The following is a 22392-nucleotide window of genomic DNA, read 5'->3' as shown; positions in this document are numbered from 1 at the left end:
ATAGCTATATCTACCATGGTACTTTGCAGCAGAGAGGCTTTTCAGAAATAAAAAGCAGCCTTTTCTTTTTTTTTGCTCGATGCAAGCGTTTCCCGCAGTAATACCGGGGTAATGCGAAAAACGAAAGTGCTCAAAAAGCTATTTGGAGAAGAAAAAAAAGATGCATTAGGGTAGAGGACGGGAGGGGGTAAGAGGGTACCATGTGAAATTGGAGAGTTTGATGTGGTCTGAGGAGCCAGTTACAGTTCAAACGTTTTCAGATTATCGGGGAAAACCAGGGTAGCTAGTAGTCTGGTAGTGTTCTAAAATGGACAGTCAGCACAGCTGAACGCCATGGTTGGCGGTCTTGTAGTGTTCTAAAATAAATGAACCGTGTGTATGTCTGAATTCCATGGCTAGTAGACTGGTAGAGATGATTAAAAATACAGTGGGCATGACCAAAGGCTATGGCTAGTTGTCTGGTAGTGTTCTAAAATGGAAACTGGGCACAGCCGAAGGCCATGACTTTAGGGCTAATTGTGTTCTAAAATGGAACGTGGGCACAGCCAAAGACCTTGGCTACTGACCAGGTAGTGATTTAAAAAATACAGTGGGCATTTGGCATACTTCTGTGCCCGCTAGCCATGCCCAAGGCCCTTGGCTAGTGGTATGGTAGTGTTTTAAAATGGACATTGGGCATGGACGAAGGCCGTGCGGTCTGGCCATGGCCAAAACCATTCCTAGTGGTCTGGTAATGATTTAAAAATACAGTGGGCATGGCCATGACTAGTGTGCTGATAGTGTTCTAAAATGGACAATAAGCATGGCTGTACGCCTTGGCTAGTGATCAGGTAGTGATCTAAAAAATGCAGTGGGCGCATCCAGAGGCCGTGTCCACTGGCCAAGGCCGAAGGCCATGGCTAGTAGTCTGGTAGTGTTCTAAAATGGACAGTTGGCTGGGAGTGTGTGAAAATTGACAGTGGGCACAACTGGAGACCATGGCGATTGGGTCAGACAAAATCTATGGAATAACAAAACCCCTGAAATTCAATGAAAAGGCCATGGCTAGGGGTCTGGACATAATTTAAAGAATACAGTGGGCATGGCCATGGCTAGTGGGTTGTTAGTGTTCTAAATTGGACACTGGTCATGACTGAAGACCATGGCCAGTGGGCTGGACAAAATCTATGGAATAACAATACCCTTGAAATTCAATGAAAAAAACTTTAGTTGCAGGGAACTTAAGGTGAGCAATACATTGTAAAAATAATCTTTGAAATTCTAGGAAAATTAGTTGCAGGGACACTAAGGTGAGAAATTAACAATAAAAAAACCCCTGAGATTAAGAAAACGCCACCTTAACTTTGCACCCCCTGTTGCACATTGTTTGGCCACAATGATGACCTCACTGATAAAATCACTAGTGGCAACACTAATTACATCATCTATGACATTAGTGGTGACATCACAAATTACATCATGTATGACACCACTGATTCCATCTGTGATGGCATCAGACATAGAATCATGTATTACTTCGCTAATAGATACTTTGATTAACTAAATAAAAATGTAGGTTGTGACCTTAACGTGGCCTTTGCCTTGGCTGTGGCTGGTGGTTTGTCAGTGTTGTACAATAGACAGTGGCAATGGCTGAAGGCTGAGTCACTGGCCATGGCAAAAGGACATGAGGAATGGCTCCTTTATGTGTTAAAATATACAGTAGCCACAGCAATAGGCCATGGCCACTGATCATGACCAGGTAGTGTTGTAATGCAATTTGTGATGTCACCAGTGATATCATAGATGATGTAATTACAGATATCACCATTGATGTTATCTGTGATGTCATCATTGTGGTCAAAGATTGCCCAAATGGGGGCGCAAAGGTAGGTTGGCTTTAGCTGAATTTCAGGGTTTTTTTGCATTAAGTTCTCACATTAACGTCCCTTTTACAATGTATTGCTCACCCTAAAGTTCCTGCAGCAAACGTTTTTTTCATTGAATTACATGGCCTGCGGTAGCAACCTTGTAGTTATGGTTAACTTGCTAAAGCCATAGGAAGAGCTGTTTCTGGGGGCTTATAACTTTGGTACCGCTTGACAAATCCTTATCAAACTTTGGAAAGAAAATATATAGCCACATATAGAATGATTTTCCAAAGTTTGGTGCTGTTTTGTCAAGTAGGTGGCAAAGGTATAAGGGTCCCAAAACTTTTGAATTCCGCATAGACATGCATTGAAAACAAATTTTGCTCACGCCTACAGCCTAAACCACTGGACAAATTTGCACCAAAGCATTAAAAAACTCAACATTGCACTTGTCAAACCAATGAAACAATCTATGGGGAGGTGACGGGTGATGAGGATGGGATACGACCTAAAAAAGACCAAAATCTGGTGTTTTTTCTTCTCCAAAGTCAGCGAACATCTCAGATGTTTGGGGACATTGCTGGGATGTTCGCAGACTTGACAAAAGTTCAATAACATACATGCATATTTCTGCATTAAAGGGTTGGTGAAGAGCAGTTATTAGATTGCTTATAACTTTAGCGCCATTCGATGAAACTGCATGTAATTCTGCAATATCATTTTAGACCCAACATCGAATGCTTTTGCAAAGTTTGGTGCTGTTTTGCCAAGAAAGGTCCACATTAGAGGGAGGGTCCCAAAATGTTTGAACGGCTCATAAATTTGGTGCTGTTTGACAAATCTACATATAAGTTTGCAAAACGATTTTAGACCCAAATTTCAATGTTTGCAAAGTTTGGTGGGATTTTGTCAAGAGGGGGCAAAATCAGGGGGGTCTTAACATTTTTAGATGGCTTATAACTTGGGTACCATTTGACAAATCTGCACAGAAGGTTGCAAAACGATTATAAACCCAACCTTGAATGTTTGTGCAAGGTTTGCATGGATTTTGTTAAGTGGGGCCTATGATATATCAGAACTTTTTGTACCTATATGTTGACACTTTTCCAAAAATAAAAACATGGATAAATTTGCCGCAAACTTGTGCGAGGAGCATTCACAAGGGCTCGGAAAGTATAGTTTTTGCACATGTGTTAGTGTTCTACTTTTTTGAAAAGTGTCATAATGTAGATACAAAAAATAGTGATATACCTTTGGTGACTGAGGTATAGCCTGTGGCTATGGCCAGTGACCAGATTGTCCGGGTCATGGCCAAAGGACAATCTGGCTACTGGCCATGGCCATCAGGGACCGGCAATGGGGTTAAAATGGGCATGGCCATCAGGGTCAGGTTATGTGGTAATGTTTTTCAAAATCGGGATAGGTTTCAATGTAAACACAATTCTGCTTGCAGTTACAGGCCGAAGTACTGGACGGGATGGCAGTAAACCTGCACGAGGACCATCATCAAGGACCTGAAAGCATGGTTTTGCAAATCTCTCCTGTGTTTTATTTTTTTCCAAAGTATCAGAATGTAAGTACAAAAAATATTGATATAACGTTGGTTCCTCGGCAGTGGGCCTGGCCCATGGAAAATAAAAATGTCTACTCTAATTTGCTGATTGAGGCATGTAGCATGACTGAAGACCTAGGTTTGAATGGGAAAGACAATTCTGCTCACAGCTACAGCCCGAAGTGCTGGCTGGGATTGCAACAAACTTGCGTGAGGAGCCTGCGCAAGGACCTGAAAGTATGCTTTTACAAATCTGTCCTGTGTTTTTTTCGAAGTGTCAAAATGTAAGTACAACAAATGGTGATATATCTTTAGTGCCTGGGCAGTGGGCCAGGCCCTCCGCAAGGACACATGTCTACTCTGATTTGCTTAATGGGGCGTACGGCTTGGCCAAAGCCCATGCCTCATGGATTGTGGACACTGGACATGGCTGCAAGCCGTGAGCACTGGTTTTGGTCACATCATGAGGATATAGTGTATTTAGGATGCAGTGTAGGTGCAGTTGACAACGGAAGGTGGTTTGTCGGGGCTAGGGTCATGGCCGAGCCTCATGTCCTAGGCAATTCAACCAATTCAACCACGACTTGCATCCCCAGCATGCGCTGCTTATAACGACACATATCAGTATGTGCTGCAAAAAATATGTTTGCTAAAGGAAAGTTATATTTATTTCATATTTGTTAATAGAGGAATTATTAATAGCTTATATACAGTGATGTAACATCATGAAACATTTTCACTAATAAAAACCAATGGAATTCTGTGGAAAACCTTTGTTAAAGTGACGTTATGGTTAAGTTTCACTATCAAAAACCTATCAAATTCAGAGTAAAAACGTTGTTAAAGGGATGTTATGGTTACAAGTAAAATCGAAATACCCAGGAAATACTCCAGTTATAGTAAACTATGTGACCATAACTCACGCCACCACCATGCAATGCGAAGACTAACACCCAGGACATCAAAGATGCCATCACAAATGGCATCATTGATGACATTGATGTGGCAGCTACATACCTCTATTCTACGGTGTCCAGGGTAGCTGTTGGGGTATGTTAGTGTATAACGACACTATATCCAAATCAATAAGTAAAGAGACTTCTGGATTGAAATGATGGTTTTCATAGAGATTGATAACATCTCTAGAGTTTTTGAGGTATGATTTAATTTTCTGAACATATCCTTTTAAGTAGTGGTCTGCAAATGTGGACAGGGTTTCTAGAACTGAATTAATCCCTGCTACAATAGGTCGACCTGGTGGATTGATGAGGGTTTTATGCACCTTAGGAACAGTGTTAAAGGTGGGAACTGTGGGTTTGGTGTTATGGAGGAAATCTGCCTCCTGTTTACTCATTCACGTTCTTTAGCTTTCGATACTTTGTCTGCAATTAGAAGTTGTAGTAGTTCTTTAGTGGAATCCTCCCTGAGTGGTTGGTAGTAATCTCTGTTACTCAACTGTGTCTCACATTCTGTAATGTAATCTATCTTATTCTGAATCACCATCCCTCCGCCTTTATCGGCTTTCTTGATTACAATGGAGGTGTTAGCAGCTAAAGATTTTAGGGCTCCTTGTTTTAGTTTTATTCAGTACCCACAGGTAGCACGCTATCCAGCTTTCCCTTAAAATTGGATTCTTGTGAACGTACTAGGATCGTTGTCATTTTTTTCTCCTGATGAATGTTCAAGACCAGGCTGCTCAAGAACAGAAACATGTGAGATAATTCTCTGGATTGAAACAGGGTCTAAAACCAAATTGTTGCATCAGAAAAAGAACAAATTAAGAAATTTGCACACTAGGGATGTTTTACTATTGTGCTAAAATAACAATTTGTAATGCAATACATTTGATGTAATTCACGATTTCCTATGTTTTATGTGTTGTACTTTGATGCTTATGTTGGTTTTTTGATAACCAAGTGATTTAATAACCTTTTAATGTAAATCTTGATTATTTTTATGATAGTTTTTATCCATTGTTAGTAAGTTTTTCTAGTGTATCCTGTGGGACCGAGCTCTGTCCCTTATATACAGAAGCAGCTAGATAACTACCAGGAAACCTAACAACGCTTATTGTGTTATAATTGCGGCACGCAAAGGCTTATATACCTGGGTCTTGTCTGCTCCTCTACCAATCGTGACCTGCAAGCGGACGTCTGCCATCTTGGATGTTGTGGGTTGTGACATGGCAGCTGCCACAATGGAGGAGGCCATAACTGGACAGGGTCCAGGAGGATGATGGGGACCAGGGCTGCAGTGAACTGAGGCTGAGCAGAATAGGACACCCTGACGATGCCAGCTACACCGAGACCGTGCACCCCACAGGTAAGATTTACCACTTAGCTTGATAAATGTATGTTCTATGCCCTGTAGAAGTAAGACATTTTTTAGCTGAAATGGCCAATTCTATGTACCCTAAGGGATATATAAAGTGTATATATTGTGACAAGTCCAGGGAATTTGTCTCCTCTTCCCAGGGGGAACCACTCATTTTGGGACTATGGAGGTGAGCCTGGTAAGCTTAACACCCTGTAGGAGACCAGGCATGCAGGATCCAACTAGGGGTGACCTCCCCTTAGAGCACAGGAAATCAGGAGGAATAGATATGAGTTAACAGGGAGAGGAGGGGTAAGGGAGAAGGATAACAAAAATGGTCTGCTAGGCCTTGTGACATTTGGATCGTGCAGGTGCAGTAACAAGAAGGAGGAGAGGGGGCCGATGCTGGTATGCGCCAAATGCCGGGTGCTAGGGCGGGAAGGGGAGTGCAGGGCAAAGAGGAGACAGTACAAGTGAAAAAGGGAGGGTGGAGGAGGGCCACAGGGGCTAGGTGAGTCCTAAGGGGAGGACAGGTGGACACGTGCCAGTGATTGCATGTGGACCCTCACTGCCTGCACCCCATAAAAAGTGTGAGGAAAGGGGTGGAATTGGTTAGGGGTGTTGGAGCTGGTACACTGTAGAACTCTGAGGGAAACCAGGCAGCCACTCACTGTGAAAGAAGCAGGGGAGGGGGAGAGGGAAAGAAGAGAAAGGGAGGGTCTTGAGGAGCTTCCGGAACTTAAGGAGATCCGCTTGAAGCATGAGGCAGGCAATGAGACCATTCCAGAGGAAGGCTCCAGCGGAGGAAAAAGATCTACCCCCCCACCACTCTCTGCTGAGAGAAGCGTCTGATCTGCAGAGAGTTGGAGCTAGAAGACAGAAGGGCTCCAGTAGGGAGGTATTTATGGAGAGAGAGTTGGATGTTGTGGGGTCCCAGGCCCCAGAAAGCCTTGTGGATGATGCAGAGGGTGTTAAACTTGATCCTAGCATGAACTGGGAGCCAGTGGTGAGATTCTGGGGATGGAGAGATGCAGTCCCTGGGCTTGAGGCCAAGGATAATCTTGCAGTCCTATTCTGGATTAATAGAAGGGGGCAAAAGGGGTATAATGGAAGATTGAGGAAGAGGCTTTTGCAGTAGTCCAGACTACAGAGGACCAGAGCTCTGAAGACAATGAGTTTGAGGAATAAGACCATCCACGCAGTCGGTGTATGCTCACCTGGGCTTTTTAAAATTTTTAAATGACATGTCCTGATGGTAGATCTACCTCTGGAAAATGTGTGGCTAATCTGCATCCATTTTCCTGCGCTCACCACATGGCATGATATGATATGATATGGCATTTGTAACGCGCCTATACACAAGTGTTTCAAGGCGCGACGAGGCAGGGAGGGGGGAACAAGGGGAAGACAGACAACGATCCTACTAGGCCAGGTGTCATTCAGACCGCGCAAGTGCAGGGGTAGGGGGAAGGGAAAAGTGCAAGGGGAAGGGGAGGGGGGAAGTGCAATACAAGTAAGTAGAGTAAGTAAATAAATAGGGCCAGCTTGTGGCAAGTGCAAGGTAAGTGCAGACAAGTGCTGGGAAAGGGGGGGCTGTAGGGATACAGAGACAGTCCCTCAGTGCAGGGGTTGCCAGGGAGGCAGTGCAAGAGGAGAGTGGCTGGGCCCAGGACCGAGGTCGGTGAGAGTGGCCCAGTTGCAGATTCGGTGCAGATTCAGTCGAGAATTTAGCAGGGGAGAGGGAGAGAGAAAGCAGAAGCAAAGAGGAAGGTTTTGAGGTGCTTCCGGAACCGGAGATGGTTCTCTTCAAGATTCAGGGAGGCAGGAAGGCTGTTCCAGAGGGAGGCCCCTGCCACGGCGAGAGATCGACCCCCAACTCGTTGCTTCGAGAAGCGGCTGACCCTGAGGGAGTTGGAGATGGATGAGCGATGATAGACCTGTGCACTCTGGGTGGACACAGCCTAAAGGTGCCATTCCCCCTGTCATATTTAGTTGGAATATGACAGCCAAAGTGTCACAATCCCATTACGGACTCAGCGCGGTCGAGGCCCAGGGGAGAGGTGATTTCCCACATAATAGACTAGGGAGGGGGTGGACAGGTATGGTGGCTGGCTGGCGTGAGCGTGTAGGATGCAATGAGGCCGCAACCTACACCAGCGCGCCTATTACAGGAGAGTGAAATCCCGGCATGTGCAAAGGAGCACCAAGCACGTGTGAGGAAACAACACCCCTGGCAGTCTAACTCTGACAGGGCGTGGCCCAAGGCTATAATACCCAGACCTGGTCTGCACCCTGTGCTTAGCGTTTCTTCTGCTCTTGCGAGAGCAGTGTCTCACTTACTGCTCCTGCACTCAGAACATCGATGAACGACTTTACATGGATGGGAAGCAGTGGAAACTCACCTGAAGAAACTCATCTGAACTAGGATCCACACCCCTGCGTAAAGACTTTGTCTCTGTATTTGTTTTTTCCCGAACAGCACCCAGAGATGACTGGTGGGCCTGCTCATATTGGACATTGGTTCTTCATCGCCTGCTCATCTTGGACATTGGTTCTTTATCGCCTGCACATCTGGGGCATTAGTTCTTCATCATCTGCTTAACTTGGTTCTTCCTCGCTTTTCCGACTGTTGTCGGTCCCGCAGTATCCGAGGACCTGAAAAGCAAAGCAACAGTGTCAGAGATTCCATTCTGTTTTTCGACCTCCGCCCGCCCCAGTGCCTAGTGTGCTCACCTGTGCATTGAGTCCAGCTCTGTTCCTTCAGCATCTCCTGGCCATGTCAGCCTTCAGTCGTTCAGCTCCTGTGAAGAAGAAAGACAAAGACATTGTGAAAGTAAGCCTAGTAACTATACAGAAAAAGGTTGCAAGCACTGCAGGTTTGCCATGTGTACCGTTGTATCCTGTGTGTCGCAGCCAGCCTGGACCCCACACCTTAGTGAAGTAACTGGAGACCGATATGTACCTGAAGACCGCAACCGTAGTCGCAAACATTACGGTGAGCAGCGCTCACTCTGTGCCAGCCAGCCAACCCAGGCTCTGAAGGGGACGGGCAAGAGGGAAGGCTCTGCACTTATACTTACCCTGTATTTACCTTTAGGTCATCCTGACCCCCAGAACGATACATCCCAAAAGTCCCTAAACTACCCAGGTCCCTCCCAACCTCATGGTCCCCTGGGAGTTAATCCCCAGTCGACCAGTGGGGGAAGGAGTGGCTGGGGCAAGCGTCTGGGTGAAGGCAGCCGGTGAGGGGGCTACACATCGGTATAGACCAGACCAGGCACTCCTGCAGGGCACCAGATGTGAGCGTTACACAAAGTACATCAAGGCATCTCAGAAGGGGGAAGGCAAAACCTTCCTCCTGCCCTGGCCAGGCTAATTAACTAACAAAGGCTCCATGGATCCGCCCTTTCCTTTGTTAGTTGCTAGTGGCAGCCTCACATACTAATCAGAGTTAATTCAAAGAGGCTCAAGGGAAGCCTGGTCGCAGGACTAAAAAAGAACAGGAAAACACCAAAAACCTTTGATATGCACTGTGTCAACCTGAAGCCAGGCCTCTCGGTATCAGGGTCAGTGACCTGTCATGTCTGGAACTATTTATTTAAAATAGACACCCCCGCAGGGGGACCACATTCAAAAGGTTTGAGTATGTGGATTGATGGAGACAGAAAGTCTGCGTCAAGGGAGACCTGCTGCTTTAATCAGGAACCACAGAGAGCTCAATTAACCAGAGATACCCTTTGATCCACAACAGACAGGAAGATGGGTGGGACTTACAGTAGATTGTTAGTGGGGACCCAGGATTTGGTTAATTAAGGTAGGCTTAGCCTACCACAATCACTGTGGCCCATTTGGCTCTAAAAGAGGGCTGAGCCCCTATTTTGGGCAGATCATCTGAAGACTTCACAAGGAGTAGCAAGTAGCATTGGACGCTGTCTGAAGGTACAGTCTGCTTTACCGCTTCCGCCAGTGAAGATAGGCCAGGACCTCAAAGATTGAATTAAGTTCCCTCCCCTAAACATCTCCCAGGGAACAGAGGGAGATACTGAATCCAGAGGACCCTCCAGCAGCTCCAGAACCAGCAGCCAGCCATCACACAGCATGCCCTGCTAGGCACTGCAGCAAGCTTTCTAGGTGGGAAGTGCCAGAGAGTTGCTGAACCAAACTAAGGACAAAGCAGCTGCCTGCAACACTCTCCTCAGCTATGGGATGTCCGCCTTAAAGGATGACACAAGCCCAGCGAAGAAACCAGGAGGAGTGCATCGACAAGCATCTACCGACGTCCACCTTAAAAGACATTTTTGAGCCAATTGAGCCCCTCGAGCTGCAGCCGACTGCACGGCTTACTGTTGTTACGCCGCAGTCACTCACGCTATCCGAGACGCCTCGACCAGTGCTTCAGACCTGCCGACCAGCACTGAGACAATGATTCTTCCTAACCCGGAGCCGCGTTGCAGGCCGCCCTGCAGCTGTCCATCCAGCCTTGCTCGCCGAACTGCCTGCCGCCTGACACCCGCAGATGTCTCACCTCTTGACTTTAGCATATACAGAACATGCTAGCCAATGTTTCCGCTGTTCTGCGCCCCTCCCTTTTACCAAGTTGGCGACTAAGAACAAATGTGATGATATCTCTGATGGCGATGTCACTTCCTTCTATCTGGGCCACCCCTAAACCCCTTCCGGGAAATTCATAAGTTGGCTCCCCTGCAAGTTACTGTGTGAGAAATCAAGGGGAACTTCGTGTGGGCCACCAAGGCACGTCATGCTTCACAGATTTAAAAACAAAAAGATATGATAGTCATATCTTTTGGTTTTTAAATCTGTGAAGCATGACGTTGAATAATGTATGTTCGCTGTTAGAGATATGAGAACTTAAAAGCAGGGTCTTGGAGTGGAAGGGATGCATCAGCAGACCAATAGTTTGAAGAAAGAGAGGGTTATAAGATATGTTTGCTCTGCTCTGCGAAGGCCGCTGCACAAAGTTTAGGACAGTGCTACAGTGTCAGTACCCAGAGGGGCAACGAGAATGTGGCAGCGCGGGGCAACTATTTATTCTGAAATCTGAGGTTTAAACATTCACCCATATGCGTGCTATGTTATGCACAGAGTGGTTTTCTAATTTCCTGAGGCTTGAAAAACCATATGTTTCGTAGTTACATTATGCACAACGTAAATCTCTCAAAGTTTATTAAATATGAACGTGGCTTCTCTTTTTTGTTCATTTTTGCATTTGAGTCTTGTGATTCAAACTCCCCCCCAGCTCTCCCCTCGGGCAGATGGAATTCATAAGCACTGGATGTCGGAGGGGACGGCAAATGAAGGAAGTATGTAGACAACCACAGGGCAACAAGACGGAATGCCTGTCTGTCTTGGAAACGAGGAATGACTGTGAACATTGCATGACTGAATGCCTTAAACTCGACGCGGGTCCCCATGGGGGCTGTGTGGTGGGGCTGAAGAGTGGGAGGATGAGGAAACAAGACACAGAGGATAGGGATCTCTGAAAATGGAAATTTCTGGATGAGGCGAAGCAGCAGACTAGCTAGGGGAGAACACACATGTGTGATATGCTCGGAGGTTTGCAAATTAGGTCACCTTCAAAGATTACTGGGATATTTTTAGGACAGAAGGAGAATCCCCAGCTTTGGGTGAGTCAGGTATTTCTGAAATTCTCACCTCATCACAGCCGAATTAGGACAGGAGTGGGGCACATCTACTCCAGATGATGAGTTCTACAGGGCCAGGAAGACAGAGGCCCCATAAGTTGGAGAATGGTGACTATCCCAAGAAATGATGGCTCTTCCTGAGGTCTATAAGGCTATTAACATATAGTGCTAATAGCAGTATAGGTTTTTGGGTTTTGATGGAAAAATGAAAATATTATTTAGAAGTGAGTGACGTAAATGGAATAAACGTGTCCGGGAATTATGTGTGGTTTTGTTTTGTAGCATTTATACAAAAGGTTTGCCTGATAAGATAAGCATTTTCATTGCATTTCAAGCTGGGTTGAAGTGGAAAGATTTGAACGTGCATTTGTAGTAAAGCAAAAGTAAATGGTTTCTCCATATTAAAGTTACTGCATTTTTTGTTTTATGTTAGAGACTTCGCTTTTATGTGCTAAACTGGATGTTGTCTGTCATGTTGATATTGCTGTGAAAAAAAGATGATCCCAGAACAAAGGTGAAAGAAATCTTGCTGTTTTGCCAATACAGAGAAATGTTTTCTGCTGCTTCCTTTCACGCTCCTGAAGTTAGGATGTTTGGAAAGCAGTTAACACCAGGATGTATTGCCTGCAGCCATTCTGATTGGGAGAGAGAAGGCCAATAATCGCTTTTATGCGCTAATTAAGCTTTATAGACCCTGCCCGAGGGTTGTGCAGGGGGTTATGGGCCCTGAAGACAGAGATAACTGGCCAATCGCAGCGTGGGGGGTTCACAAGATATAGGGACCTATAACTCCTGGTATAGCCCATGGCAGTAGTCTATAAAGTTATTATGTTTTGTGCTACGGATTTAAAAATGGAGGTGGAAACAGGGTTGAGCTAGCTTCGGTGGTTGTTGGAAATTAGATGTAGCTATGTGAGGATGGGGTGAGGAATTGGCTGTCTCCAAACACCATGCTAGGCAGTGTCTGCCAGTTGTGACCTGGCAAAGGATCGGTGCTACAGCACGTGGCAGAGTCAAGGCGATTCACGTCTGAAGGGTGTGGCCCATCAATTATTCGGAGCACTGGTGTGGGGCATAGCCCAGGCCATGTCTGCCAAGTGTAGCCGGTGTAGTGGCAGAGGATCGAGTCAAGGTCCTGGATTGAATCTGCCAAGAGGGACCCAGATTTCAGGTTAGGAGCAGCAGGGGGTGGTCGGGAAAGGTTTGAGTTCCCAGGCCACACCTGTCAGGAGCCGCCAGGGTGAAGAGGGGAGCAATGCCCTTGGTGTGGCTCGCATCAATGCTATCATGTTACAAAGAGCTGGTTGCGATGACCGGGGCAGTGACGCACCATTCTCCTATTTGACTATCTGCTGGAAATGTGAGATTTGCGAGCTATGCAATCTTGAAGAGGATGCAAACTGATAAATGGTTTGTAGTTGCTCACATTCCCCCAAATATAATACATATTTAAAAAAAACAGATGAGTGTGCCCAGATAGAAAACATAACATAAGCACAATTGTTTGCCAATGTCTGCAAAATAATTTTTGAAAGGTTCACCAGTGAAAGGAAAACACAAATTGTGGATATAGGAGTGAAAATGAATACATTCTGAATATATTGTACAACCACTGTGTTCTTCATTTTAATCTTCAAAATGTACATTTTGTAAAGAAATCTCCAGGAAACAGTTAACGGTTCAGATGATGCAGCAAATCATCACTGTGATAATGTTAGAGTAAACAGGCTTCTTAGAATGGCAACAGATCTGCGAATTAAAACTTTGCAAAGCTGTCCCACTACAGCACTAAACAGTGTCGTGTTTGCTGCCATGTAAGACAGCCAAGTTCAGGCCTCCCATCTTTCTTCGTAGTGTCTCAAAGGGAGATAGTGGCACTCATCACCACGTTGTGCTTTATCGCTGTTGTGATAGAAAAAAGGCAGAATTTGCAAATACCCCTGTTTTACTCTATGCCACATTACAAGGTTGGGGGTAATGCCTGCTGGTGGTATTCCAAGTGAATACTAACTGATTACAAGGTGAAATACTGCCATATAATTATTTTCAATTTTGACCTGCACCATTGGGCCGATGAAGCACGGTTTGTCACAGTGGGAACCTTAAACATCAACCATATTTAAATTAATAAATAAAACTGGTTCTAACTGGCATATCATCTGCCGATCTTCCTCACTCTCTCTCTCTCTCTTTCTCTCTCTCTCTGTTCTATCTTTTTCTCACTGTTTCACTCTTTCTGTCTCACTCTTTCTCCGCCTCGCTCTGTTGCTGAGATGTAAAATATTACCTTATTACATGTAATTTTTTCCATGAAATAATGCAAACTCACAATGGCTTGCCACTGAAATATCAAGCAATTATTGTTAAACAGACAAGGTTTCATTTAAAAACAAAAGGGGAATTTTAAGGAGTTTTTGCATATTAGTTGCAACATGAAAGGGCAATATGGTGAGCATGGCCACATGAATTTTAGTATTCTATGAGGAAATGATAAACAGACTGTTTATTTCAAATCAGCCGATAGATCGAGTTAAATCTGTTGGTGGGTCTTTATTGAAATACCATTAAAAGTAAAATATCACAAGGAGAACATTTATTTTTACATGTGTCATCGAAATTGTCAACTTACTTTGAACTCAGATAGGTTTGCTCGTGCCGAAGTTAGCTCCTTTGAGCACAAATGCACTGACCCCATTATTCATTCACTTTATTTATTTAATTATTTGTTTATTTATATTTGTATAGCGCACTTACAGCCCAGAGGCATTGAGTCGGTGTTACATGAGGATTGAACGAAGCTTTGATTGAGTGTTACAGGTGACCAGGTGGTCTCATGGTTACAGGTACATTGGTAATAGCTAGTGACTTCATAGATGAGTAGGTGAAGTCGAAGATTACATACATGATTACGTGTTACAAGTCAATCATTGTTACATAGGTCATCACAAACAGTATACTTTCAGACAAAAAGCTTGGTTTTGATTGCTTTGGGGAATGTTGGTGGGACCTAATCATTCTTAAGTGAGTGGGAAAGGCATTCCAGTGGGAGGCAGCCATTGTAGGAAAACTGGTGCCCCCAGCGTGGACTCTTCGTGTCTTAGGAGTGAGAATCATGTTCGAATAACCCTTCCTCAAAGGTCTCGTGGCGGTGTGTTTTGCAATTCTTTGGACAAAGTAGGGGGGTGCAGGGTCATGGAGGCATTTGTGCATGAGGCAGAAGGATTTAAAGACGATTCTCTCCTTAACAGGGAGCCAGTAAGCCTGCCTTCTAACTCCAGAGATGTGGTCTTTCTTTGAAGTTCCTGTGGCCGCCCTAAGGGCGTTGTTCTGAACCAGTTGGAGTTTAGCCAAGTTTTTAGAGGAAGTCCCTACAAGGAGGGCATTGCAGTAGTCAAGCCTTGACCCAATTATTGCCCTGGCAATGGTGAGGCAGTTCTTGCGGGAAACGAAGGGTCTAGCTGCATAAGAACTTTGGAGTAGTAGGCAGATGCGGAAGCAATGGCATTAACCTGTCTGTCCATAGTCAAATCCAAGTCAAGGTAAACTCCAAGTGTTTTGATGTTTTGGGATACCTTAATGGGAATATTTTCGATGTTGAATGAAATGTACTGCTGATAAAGATTTCCCAAGGTAGTGGGGAAGCCGATTAGCAGAAGTTCAGTCTTCTCACTATTGGGACACAGCCAATTGTCTCCATGCATGATTGGATTGTGGAGTAAATGCTGGTGAGAGTGTTCATATCTGCCTCTTAGTTGCCAGTGAGTGGGATAAGCACCTGTGTGTCATCAGCATAGTTAGTGTACGAGATGCACAGGGAGTCAAGGATGCTGAACAGGGGCCTCGTGAAGAGGGTATAGAGAGTGGGCGCGATGCAGGAGACTTGTGGGACTCCACATTTGAAAAGTCTCGAGGTGGCACAGGCTAAGTCTGAGAAGAATTTCATGGACCTCTCTTGAAGAAGGATATGATCCAGGCACATGCTTTGGGGGAGATGTTGGTAGCAGTGGCGAGATGGCGGCAGAGAGTATTGTGATCAACCAAATCGAAGGCTGCGGATAAATCAAGGAGCAGAAGGAGCGCAGGTTTGCCTGTGTCTCTAAGATCATCCATTTGATTCTTTTTAGGTTTAGGAAGGCCAATTCGGTGCCATGTCGTGGGCGGAAGCCGGACTGCCACAGGCCTAGGAGACGGTTATCTTCCAGGAATTTTTGGACTTGCAGGTAGGCTGCTTTGTCAAAAATGTTTAGTAAGAATGGGACAGTGGTGATGGGCCTATAGTTCTCTGGGACTGTTGGGTCAAGGGGTGGTTTTTTAAGGAGAGGGCGTACACAAGCTTCCTTAAGGCTAGTGGGGACATGGCCAGACTGGAAGGATGAGTTAATAAAGGCAGTTAGAAAAGGGGGTAGGATGTGTGTCGAGTCTTTGATAAGCTGGGCCGGGCAGGCATCACCCTTATAGTTAGATGGTTTGATGGACTTGAGTAAGGCGATAACTTCTAGTTCAGTCATATTTTTAAAGTCGAAGAGGGGGAGGCATTCAACTTGGTGACCGTATGCGAGTTACTGTGCAGGTTGGCTATGAGTAAGGTAAGTGCTTTTTGATGGCTTCAGATTTTGGTTTGCAGAGTATTATTTTTTTCTAGCATGGCAGACTGAATGGTGTTGCACCAACTTTCGTTCTTGAGAAGAGTGGGTGGGGGAGTAAATGGTTTTTCCAGCTCTCTAAAGATGGTGAATAATTCTTTGGATCCTGATTTGGCATCATTTATCCTTGAATTAAATGAAGAGGCTTTGTCTTGAATTATATTGGCTTTGTAGGATTTGGAAATGGCCTTGAAGGCACTTCTAGTATTTTCCGATTGGTTGGTTTTCCAGGCAGAGAGTGCAAGCCTTTTCTTGGAGCGTTGGTTAAGTAGCTCCTTTGAGAACCAGGTGTTAGAGTGTGTGACTCTTTTGGCTTTCTTTAGGGAGAGGGGGGCGATAGCGTCAACAGCTTGGGTGATGATGTGTTTGAAGGTGCTCGCTAGAGCTTCTGCGTTTTTGGAGAATGGAGCCTGCAGAGCGGGCACCATTAGAAAAGGTGCAATGTTTTCTACCGTCAGTTGGCGTGAGCTTCTCGTGAAGGCTGCGGGACATGGGATGGAAGGCATAGCGGGCCCTTTTTAAGTTTTGAGGTTAAATTGAATATAGTGGTGGTCAGACCATGGGATAGGAGTGTTGGCAGTGATTTGTATAGTACAGTTATGATGGCTAATCCAGTCCAGGTGCGTCCTTTAATGTGGGTGGGTTCAGAGATAGTTTGAGCGAAGCCCAGGGTGGACAGGGCTTTGTTCAGATTATTGGCATGGGAGTCCCTGGGGTCATTAAGTCCTAGATTCAAATTGCCCAGGTGCAGGACTTGGGAATTTTTTTTGATGTTGTCAGAGAGGGAGAGGATGAGGGACTCGTGGAATTCGGAGATGGGACCTGGAGGTCGATAGACAATGTGCATGGTAATGGTGCAAGTGCGTGATAGGTTGATTTTGAGTAGGAGGTAGTTGCAACTATGGCCATGTTGCCCTTCTGCCTCCCTAATGGCGAGGGCCTCCCTTGGGAGAAGGACGACTCCCCCACCTCTCTGGTGAGTGCAGTCTTTTCTGAAGATCGTGTACCCTGTAGGGATGGCAAGTGAGAGGGTGGGGACAGAGGCTTCATTAAGCCAGGTTTCTGTAATTATCAGGAGCTCGATGTTGTCCTTAATAATGAGGTCATGAATATCAAGGGCATGGGCAGGTACCGATCGTGCGTTGACCAGTGCACAGCTGAGAGTATCCACCCGTTGGGGTGTGGTGGTGGGTAATGGCATTTACAGACCACAAGGCGCAGGTATGTTAGGTATGACATGATTGGTACAGACAGGTAATGGCATATGCATATCATTAGGTGCAGGCAAGTCCTCACAAGTTGGCAGTGGCACTACACAGGGTGCAGGCAGGGTAGGCATGGCATCAATACAAGTAGGCAGTGGCACTACACAGGGTGCAGGCAGGGTAGGCATGGCATCAATACAAGTAGGCAGTGGCACTACACAGGGTGCAGGAAAGGTAGGCATGGCATGAATACAAGTAGGCAGTGGCACTACACAGGGTGCAGGCAAGGTAGGCATGGCATCAATACAAGTAGGCAGTGGCACTACACAGGGTGCAGGCAAGGTAGGCATGGCATCAATACACATAGGCAGTGGCACTACACAGGGTGCAAGCACGGTAGGCATGGCATAAACACAAGTAAGCAGTGGCACTAAACAAAGCTCAAGTGTGCTAGGCGGAGCGTGACCAACAGCGGGCTTTGGGAGCGAGGCACATACATATTTGCAGGTCCCCCGCAGCCTTCCGTTTAAAAAAAAAAGAAACGAGGCCCGCAGGGGTTTCCTCCGCATCTCCCCGCTCACTACACTTCATGGTATAGTGAGCGGGGGTTGCGGGGGACAACCCCGCAGCCTTCCATTTAAATAAAAAAGAAACTGTGGCTGCGGGGGTGTCCCCCGCAGCCACTGTTTCTGGGAATAAACATGGAGTCAGAGGCATGGACGGGGGTGTGTGCCGTTGTCATGGCAAGCAGAGATGAACAAGTGCTTGTTAGGTCAAAGTTGTCCATGGTGGGTAATCCAAACCCATTGGAGCAGATGGTGCGAATGTTCGTGGTGATGATGGATGAAGTATGAAGTTGCGTACTTCGGGTGGTGTGTTTGTTGCATTAGATGAAGGGCGTAGGATGGAACAGCGGAGGAGCTGCAGGGCGGCGCTGATGACGTGGTGGGCGTAGGGGAGGCAAAAAATGCGGCCACCGATCGAGGCTGGTAGGAATGGGGGTGGTGTGAGTTAGGGGGGCATCTGGCTCGCACCCTTAAGCTGCGGTCATGTAGGCTGGGGACATGAGTGGGGGCAAGGCATGACGAGTGCACGAATGAAGTCACAAATTTCTGGTATAGTACGGTGGGCGGCGGCGGGTGCAAGATGCAAGCCTTCTGCCTCGGGGGTGTGGAATGCAGGCATTGACACTTTTATTAGAAGTGATGGTCTTACCTTGCATGAGACAGCTGACACTCTCAGACACCACCGAGCAGCGGAGAGCTGCAGAGAGGGAGAAAGGCCTTTTATCCCGGCCTTCTCCCTGCAGGTTCACCTGCCGGTCTCCTCCTCCTCCATTTAAGGCAGAAAGGGAGGAGCTGGCAGTATGTCGGGTCCAACCGGGCTCCGGCCCGGAGGCTGTGATTTTCGTGGGCATGTTCCCACTTCCTGGAACAACAACAGTGATTGCCTGAGCAACGGACATGGCCACCTCACAGCCTGGTTGTTTGTTGCTCGACGTGGGCGGCAACGTGGATTGCAGCAGTTGCTGCTGTCTGGATCTCCTCACGGGGTCATTTTTTCTGTGGCCATGGGCAGCTTCCCTCGCAACAGAGCTGCAGAGAGGGAGAAAGGCCTTGCCCCCCAGCCTTCTCCCTGTGGCTTCGCCTGCCATGCTCCTCCACCTCCATTTAAGGCAGGAGGGGAGGAGCTGGTAGGATGTTGGGTCCAATCGAGCTCCAGTCCGGAGGCTGTGATTTTCGCGGGTATGTTCCCGCTTCCTGGCACAACAACAGTGGTTGCCTGAGCAACGGACATGACCTCCTCACGGCCTGGTTGTTTGTTGCTCGACGTGGGCGGCAATGTGGATTACAGCAGGAGCTACTGTCTGGATCTCCTCCCGGGGTCATGTTTTCTGTGGCCATGGGCAGCTTCCCTCGCAGCAGAGCTACGGAGAGGAAGAAAGGCCTTTTCCCCAGCCTTTTACCTGTGGCTGATGAATACTTAGAAGAGCTAATGGTACATTTGTGATTACTGAAGACAAGACCCTGTTTCTAAAAATATTACATTTAAATTAGGGCTGTATATTGAGTATTCATGTCAAATCCATGGGCTCTATGTTTAAGCTATTATCAGATGCCTAGGACAGGGCTGGCAAAGAAGATGTCCAATCTGTTCCATAAAGCAGCGTGTTAAAATTGCCCTTTGTTAACAGCAACAGATTTATTTTGACACTAAGAGCAAGCCACACACATGTTAATCAAATGAAATTGGATAGCAAACATGTGCACCCATTTGTCTGATTTGGAAAAAAGGTAGATCTGCATTCAAGAGAGAAAGGAGAATTACATGCATGTAAAAGTTGAGATATAAAGTAAATATTTACACATATATCAGCGTGTATGATTTTATGAATACATTTACATATGTTAATAACTCTGTTATGTATCCAGTGACAAAAATACACATTATGTCTCTGGATTCAGAATATTAATTAAATCCCAAATAGCAATTAAAGGTAGTTTGGAAAATTATGATTAAAAGCTATAACACTGAAAGGGGGAATACAATGCAAGGTGTATGTGTGTTGTAGTTTATAACTAAAATTCAGACCTTAGGTAGCATAACCATATACAGCTTTTCTCCTACAATTTCAGATCTCTGCAGGCCTTCGACATTTCTTATCAAAATATGGAATGACGTTCTCTGATTGATATCAGTCAATAAAGTCACTGAAATCTATTCCCTAATGAATCAATGGAACTGGGTGTTGTGAGGGCAAACCTGATTCCTTGAGAATAGTGGAGGGTTAAGCACTGCTGTCCCCAAATTCCAAAAATAAACAGAATCCCTGAATTCAGGCTTTAACATCATTTGCAAGCAATTCAACATCACAAATAATATCTAATTGTATTAATGCCCCAGCTAGTAAACAATAGTTTTGTCACAGGTAGTGCCCGGCATTTTAGATTCAAATAAGTGCACAAATAAGTGAGCTATATTAGGGTAACATGCACTTTAATGGCAATACCTGTTAACGGTTACAGGAACAACTACATAATTTCCTTTGTTTCCAACTTCATTGGGAGAAATGCTTCACCTTTTGATTTCCAGGGGATATTGGTTTCAGGTAGACACGTGTTATAGATTTTGTGAATTTCCTTTCATGATAATCAATGTCAATTTGTATGTACAAAGCACAGGATAAATATGTGCTTATAGTCTCATATATTTGTTTCCAAATATCAATGTTTGTGTTCATTTGAATGAAAATGTTAGTGAGATAGCAGCAGGCAGGTTTCATTTTCCTTTCTGTCAAAAGGCTGGCTGTATTCATTTAATGATTGCGGGTGGATTCTTCATGGCTGTAATTTAGTGGACCAGATTTAGTTCCTGGATTTATTTTAAATAGAACAAAATATTCAGATTAAAACATCTGTTTCTTGTCCAAGACCATGCAGGGGGCTTGTTGCATTGGGGGTAGGGAGTACAAATGTGTGTCCTTCTTCTATAAAAAGAATAATCGAAAAAATAAATATCTTCCAAGGGTAGCTGTCATTACAGAGAGTTGCGCTAAAAGGTGTGTGTTTGATTAGAGTAACGCCAGCCAATGCTGACAGCAGCACAACCAATTAAAAATAACAGATATCTTGAGGAGAGGGTGGGGGGCTGCTGTGTTCTTTTCTGCTTAAAGGTAGAATGAGAGAAGCAATGATAGAGGCTTCCTTTGAGGATGGATCCTGCCTAATTTTTTGATACATACATTGTCATTGCTTATGTGTCCCCAAGAATGTTGTCATCACAGTGATGGTAGATTGTTCATACAAGGGGTATGTCGGGTGAACGTGAATCATCTTCTGTGGGGGATGCATTGGAAGGGATGACAGGACCAGGCTGCAGCATCTACCAACCAATCATTGGCCAGCAAATAAAATTAGGGTGCTCACAGAAAAAGCAATACTTTCTTTTAATCTGAGTGTGACCTTTTCAAGAATTAACAACAAAATGCTGTGTATTAAAAGCAAAAGAAGCTTGGCATTCCCCCTCCGTTGATGACCCCCATGATTCTTTTGTATTTGATTTTGAATCGCTTCTGTGATATGATGTGTTTGATTAGGGGTTGTGCAACAGGAAGGCGCTTTGAGTTAAGATGCTCATCACTTCCCACACCAAATGAATATCAAGGGTTTTATTGCTATAAATCAGCTCATCTTAACTCCCTCATAAATAAAGTTTTTACAAAGAGTTTCAGAGGTTTTGTTATACTATAGTTTCATCTGGGTCCAATAGCCACGGCCTTTGGCCATGGCCACTGCTGCACCAATGATTTTAAAGAGTAAAGACCAGTGGTCAGGTCCTCCCTAAACCTACCGCAGCCAGATTCCATTAGGCATAGTCTAAGCCCATGGCCAGTGCCCTCCGGGCCCTTTGCCTTTCGAACTTTTCAAAATTAACTTTATAAAATCAAAACATTTCTTTTTTGTTTATTCAAACTAACACTGAATAATGGGATGTAAACAGAAAGAAAGTATACAGCAAATCCATGTTTCAGATTCTTCTCCATTTTTGATTTAAAATACATATTCGATTTTTCCTTCTTTGAACTGTATGGGACTAATCTTTTATCAAGGCAGACCTGATGAAGATTAGAGGACAACCACACTCTTTGGGTCTTCTACTTTTTTCTTTACAATTTCAAAGTCCACCTGTCCAGTGTACTTTTCTTGGTATTATATTATTTAATGTTATAACTGTTGTTGTTGATGTAAGTTTGTGATGACAAGAATGTGTAAAATAAATTCCTGCTACATTTTGCAACGTATTTATAATGGTTTGAATCATCTATTGAGTATTCCTGGTTATCTTGTGTGGTTATTTTAGTGTTTCATACCAGACATGTAGAACGGGATATCTGGCCAAGACACCCTACCTCATAATATTCATTTAAGCATGCAGGACATTCAAAATAAGTTCAGTGGTGGACCATTTTGTGTTATATCACTATACATGTTCCACCAATGATTTTAAAGAGGAAGGGCCACTGGCCATGGCCTCCAAGACCCATACCCCCTTCCCTAGTACTCACCAGATTCCATTAGGCATAGCCTAATTTCATGGTCAGCAGCCTCCAGGCCACCTGCCTTTCAGACTTTGCCCATGGGACACTAGCCATGGCCTTCATGCAGG

Source organism: Ambystoma mexicanum, chromosome 8, assembly GCF_040938575.1.
Source record: "Ambystoma mexicanum isolate Mex_15411 chromosome 8, UKY_AmexF1_1, whole genome shotgun sequence".
Lineage (NCBI taxonomy): Eukaryota > Metazoa > Chordata > Amphibia > Caudata > Ambystomatidae > Ambystoma > Ambystoma mexicanum.
The sequence above is the reverse complement of the archived record's forward strand: the minus strand, read 5'-3'. Positions refer to the sequence as shown.